This window comes from Crotalus tigris, unplaced genomic scaffold (assembly GCF_016545835.1).
Source record: "Crotalus tigris isolate CLP2741 ecotype Arizona unplaced genomic scaffold, ASM1654583v1 scf7180000020932.1150333, whole genome shotgun sequence".
Classification (NCBI taxonomy): Eukaryota; Metazoa; Chordata; class Lepidosauria; order Squamata; family Viperidae; genus Crotalus; species Crotalus tigris.
Genome location: NW_024098263.1, coordinates 958253 through 964070, shown reverse-complemented (window position 1 = coordinate 964070; position 5818 = coordinate 958253). Strand labels below are relative to the sequence as shown.

At 41.8% G+C, this 5818-nt stretch overlaps 1 long non-coding RNA gene across 1 annotated transcript; it reads right to left on the bottom strand.

Annotated features, from left to right (window-relative positions):
- Positions 1-669: 669 nt before the first annotated feature.
- Positions 670-3994, bottom strand: LOC120319678. The gene is made up of 2 exons (XR_005559809.1): positions 3357-3994; positions 670-1875 (listed from the first exon to the last, which is right to left on the bottom strand). It is a non-coding gene; the product is annotated as an uncharacterized LOC120319678 (long non-coding RNA).
- Positions 3995-5818: the final 1824 nt, after the last annotated feature.

Here is a 5818-nt window from a genome sequence, read left to right as displayed (position 1 = left end):
TCCAGAGCCAGCATGAAGGCATCTGAGCACAAACGGCTGGCATTGGCGCTGCACAGCAAGGAAAATGCAGATGTTTAGAGCAGGTTTTTTTTAAATGGGAAATTTAAGGTGTATGGACTTCAATTCCCAGAATTCCCCATAAATGGATGAAGTCCTAGAGTGCCCCAGAGAGGATATTTGGACTTTGATTCCCAGAGTTCCCCGGCCAGCAGGTGCAAAATTCAATACCCAGAATTCCCCATCCAGCATCCTGGTTAGGGAATTCTGGGAGTGGAAGTCCATCCATCTTCACACACAGTGGCTGGGGGATTCTGGGAATTGAAGTCCTCCCCTCTTAAGGCATGCTGGCTGGGGGATTCTGGGAGTGGAAGTCCACCTCTCTTAAAGTGTGCTGGCTGGGGGATTCTGGGAGTTGAAGTCCACCTCTCTTAAAGTGTGCTGGCTGGGGGATTCTGGGAGCTGAAGGCCACCCCTCGTAAAGCATGCCGGCTGGGGGATTCTGGGAGTTGAACTTCAGACATGAAGTTGCCAGGATTGTAAAACCCTGGTTTCAATAAACTGAGATGCCATCTTCCAAGAGTTAGAGGCCTCACTTGGAAAGGCCAAGAATAGTTAAACCAGAATTATTATCATCATGTCAAAGGCAAAAAGAAGAAAACCAAAGACAGCTGAGAGTGTAATATGGAACATATATAACTTTCATAAATTTTATTTATTTAAATATCACATTGAGAGAAGGTCCATCTGTAGCTGAAGTCCCCACACCTCACAGCGGCCATGTTTGAGAAATTGATCTAATAAGATCCCTTTCTGGACACAGGTAGTCCTTGACTTACGACTGTTCACTTAGTGACTGTTTGGCACTAAGAAAAGTGGCTCTTTCTGTCCCATTCACATGTTTCGCTTTGGGTTCACTCACATCCACAACTGAGGCCAGCCTTTCGGTTGTTAAGCGAATCCCTGCAGTTGTTAAGTGAATGTGGTCGTTAAGCAAAACTGGCTTCCTCCACTGAGTTGGGCTCGCTCACATACAGGAAGTCCTCGATTTACAGCCAGCTTTAAGCAAGGTTTAAGTGAGTCGCACCCAATTTCAGAACCCGTTTTGCCACAGTTCTTAAGGGAATCATTGCAGTCGTTGTGTGAATCACGTGGCCGTTAAACAAGTCTGGCTTCCCCCATTGATTTTTTTCATTCCCAGGAACCAGCTGGGAAGGCTGCAAAATGGATCCCTTGAGACGCTGCAACCGTTGAAAACATTTAACAGTTGCCGGGCACCCAAATTTTGATCACGTGTCTTGTTGAGGATGCTGCACCGGTCGTAAATGCGAGGATCGGTCCTTAAGTTCACTTTTTTTCAGCGCCGTTCTAACTCAGAAAGGTCACTAAACGAAGGGTTGTATCCCAGATCAGAGAGAAATGGAATCTGACGGCTGTTGGAAAACACGAACCAAGATGCTGAAATTAATAACAGAGGAGAAGGAAGGGTCCGCGAAGCGTCCATCGTGGGATCCAGCTGGTGTGAGAAGAAAGAGCGATTGGATTGGTCCTTCGTAACACACACACACACACACACACACACACACACAGACACAGAGTTCAGGTCATGGGAGACACCTACACGTTAGGAATCTTTTTGCACTTGCAAAAGCCCCAGGCCGATCGGAGGCGGAAGGCAAGGAAGACCAAGTGCGTCCCTGGGATGGGAGGACCGGATCATAAGGCATTGTGGGAATATCCCTGGCAGATCCATCATTAGTGATTGATATCGCCTAAGGGGCCGTAGGATCCAGGTCCGGGGGGTGGGGTCTTCTTCTGGCTCTGGCTTTCCTGGATAAATTTCTTCCACCAAGCTTTGGACAATCTGGACGCTTCAATCTGGATTGGAAAGAAGGATGAGATAGAAGTCAGAAGAGGGGAAATTTAAAAAAAAGAAAAAATGGGATGAGGAGTTTCTTTCTGGTCTTGGTATAGGGTCTCCTGCTCCAGCAGGGGGCTGGACTAGAAGATCTCCAAGGTCCCTCCAGCTCTATTCTATTCTATTCCATATTCCATTCCATATTCTATTCTGTTCTGTTCTGTTCTGTTCTATTCTATTCTATTCTATTTTATTCTATTCTAATTCTGTTCTATTCTATTCCATTCCATTTTCTATTCCTGTTCTATTCCATATTCTATTCTATTTTATTCCATTCCATTCCATCCATTCCATATTTTCTATTCTATTCTATTCCATTCCATTCTATTCCATTCCATATTCTATTCCTATTCCATTCCATATTTTATTCCATTCCATTCCATATTTTATTCCATTCCATTCCATATTCCATTCCACATTCCATTCCATTCAATTCCATTCCATATTCCATTCCATTCCATATTCTATTCTATTCTATTCTATTCTATTCCATTCCATTCCATTCAATTCCATTCCATATTCTATTCTATTCCATTCTTAGAAAAGCAGGGTGTGTATGTTTGTGTTTGCTTAAATTTTCAGATGCCATCCACAATATTTTGCTCCGCAACAAGCACGCACGGAGTTTGCAAGACCACAGAAAATAAATACTAGTAGTCCTCAACTTACAACAGTTCAATTAGTGACTGTTCAAAGTTATAAAAGCACTGAAAAAAGTGACTTATGACTGTTTTTCCACACTTACGACCATTGTAGCCTCTCCATGGTGACATGATCAAAATTTGGCTGCTTGGCAACCAGTGTGTATTTATGACAGTTGTGGGGTCCTGGGGTCAAGGGATTACCACTTACGACCTTCCCAGCTGGCTTGTGATAAGCAAAGTCAATGGAGGAAGCCGGATTCGCTTAACGGCCATGTGATTCGCTTAACAACTGCAGTGATTTGCTAAAAAACATGGCAAAAGGGTTGCAAAATTGGACAGGACTGACTTAACAACTCCCTTTGCTTAAGGATGGAAATTCTGGTCACACCGTTGTTAAGTGAATCTGGGCTTCGCGACTGACTCTGCTTGTCGGGGGATCACGTGACCCCGTGACTATGCGACCCTCCTACATGCTCCATTGCTGTCGTAAACCGAGGACTACCAGCAAAGGTGTGATACATAAAGGACTTGCTCAATATTTGCAATGGAGGTCGTAACATGGGGCAAAACTCACATTACCACTTTCTCACTTAACAACAAAGCTTAGTTTTGGTCGTAAGTCGAGGACTACCTGCATTCACAGTCTTTCTTTCCAAAGATAGATGCCTAGTAAACAAGGCATCTTTCCTGGTAGGGCAACTGTTCCACACCCATAATCAATTTTTTTTCTCATTTTTTTTCTAACACACATCTTTGCTGAATTTCTAACAGAATCACCGCTAGAGGTCCACACTTACGGGCAGATGTCCAGAATGGGACGTCACCACCTCAGGTGCTCCAGAGACCGGCGGGGCATCTTCAGAGCGGACTGTCAGGAGAAGCGAGAGGCTGGCCAACACCACCAAGACGAGCCAAGAAGCCTTCATGGTTTGTCCTAATCCTGGATGAAACCCACAACTCTCCTGGATCGCAGTTGTGAGTGCCTTCTCGGTTCTCTTCACGCATTTATGGACCTGCCTGATCCCTGGGCTGGTCACCCGGAAAGAATTCGGCATGGGAAGTGCCGCAATCTACATCTCCAGACGTCACCAGCTAAGCTACCTTCTGGCCTACAAGGATCGTGACTCATGATTTCTCTTCAGATCACTCCACCCTGGTGTTGCAACATCCAAGCCGACAAGTCATTGTTGGCACGACAGGACATTGCCAAGGATTTTTTTTTAAGGCCTGCTAAACCATCCCCACCCAGTCTGGATCTCGTTCTCCGGCCCTTGAAGAACTTGAGAATGGGGCATGGAGAGCTTATTAGACTGTTAATATCTCAGCCAGATATTTGGTCAGGTACAGATTGGCAATTAAAGTTTTTTGATTTGTTAAGGCAAGAAAATATTTTACAATCATGGTTTCAATATTTACAAATAATGGAGAGATGGAGAGTAGATAAGAAGGTGGGAATTACTTTAACAGATGAGAATTTGGTAATTCAGATTAAAGATCAGAAATTTGCTCATATTAAAAGAATTTATAATGAGTTGATAAAATTGGATTCAGAAACAAAGTTAGTAAAAGATTGTATGATCAAATGGGCCCAGAATATACAGGAACCAATCTTAATGGATTCTTGGGAGATAATCTGGGTTAGAAATGTTAAATTTACTCAAGCACAAAACTTGAGGGAAAACTTTTATAAAATGTTTTATAGATGGCATTTGGATCCTAAAAAGTTATCTTGTATGTATCCGAATTTGCAACCCAAATGTTGGAGATGTGGTTCCTTGGACGCAACTTATTTTCATGTTTGGTGGACTTGCAAAAATATTAAAGCTTTTTGGATTATGATTTGGTGGAACATTCAAAAGGTTTTTAAAAGGAAAATTAAATTTACTCCCCAATTATTTCTTTTGGGAATTTTTGTGGATTTTGATGTTAAAGAAACTATTTTAATGCTGAATTTAATAACAGCAGCAAGACTATTGGTGGGTCAGTATTGGAAAAAAGATTCTCTGCCTTCTTTAGAAGAACGGGTATTTAAGGTTTCTAATTTAGCAGAAATGGCTAAAATTTCTGCTTACTTAAAGGACCATTCTCAAGAGAGATATTTTAATGTATGGAGAAGATGGACAGAATATATTCAGAAGAAGTATGGAACAACAAAGTTTCATTTATTTTATGAATAATGGATTTTTACTAAATTATGAATTCAAGTTTGCAGAGAGTTAAGGGTTATTAGGACTCCGCTTATTGTATAAGTAGTAAATTTAAGTTGACTATGTTTAGTTTTCTTTTTTTTTCTTTTTTTCTTCTTTCTTTTTGTAACCCTGTATTGAGCTCTGGGAAGTGGGGGGGGGGTGGGGGAAGGGGGGAGGGGAGAATATGGGTAGTATTTTCAATAGTTCAGATTTTGGTGATAGAGGATTGCTCAGGCATTTCCCCTCAGACTGCATCTGACTGAGAAGAAGAAGAGAGGGATAAGTAAGTAGAAAGATGGAGGAGAGAGGGAGGGGAGCAGAGGAGGAGGTAGAAGGAAGGGGGAAGTGAAGAGATGAGAGGGGGATGCGGTCTGGGGGGAAATGGGTGAGCAATGTCAGAATTTGTGTTGTATTTTAACTTCTTATGTATCTGAATTTTTTTTTCTTATGGTTGTAATGAAAATAAAATAATAAAAATTGAAATATATATATATATATATATATATATATATATATATATATATATATATATATATATCTCAGCCAGAAGATAAAAGGATGCTAGCAATCTTCTCTAATCATCACTGGGTTAGAGAAGAGGAAGCAGGAAGTAGGTCAATGTTCATGAGGGAAATGTGGATGGAAGTTTCCTGGTGAATCAGGGTTTGTGAGTAAGCTGGGCTAAGTGAGTTTGAACTCTGGTGACATCAGAAGCACATTTGTAGTTTTCTTAGCAAACATCTGGGACCGATTCTTGGGTTCATCTGAATACTTTTTCAACTTCTGCTGGTCTCACAGGAAGTCCTCAACTTACAACTGTTCATTTAGTGACCACTGACAGTCCCAACAGTGCTGAAAAAGTGACTTATGACCAATCCTTGCACTTACAACCATCTTGCATCCCTACGCTGGCTGAATGACTGCTTCGCTTAGCCATAGAAAGTCTGGTCCAGATTGCATTTGAGCCCTGCCTGTAGTAATCTTGTTTCCTTTGAGGTAAACCATGAATAGCTAGGGATGGGATGGGATAGGGAATTATAGAACAGAATGGAATGAAATGGAACAGAACG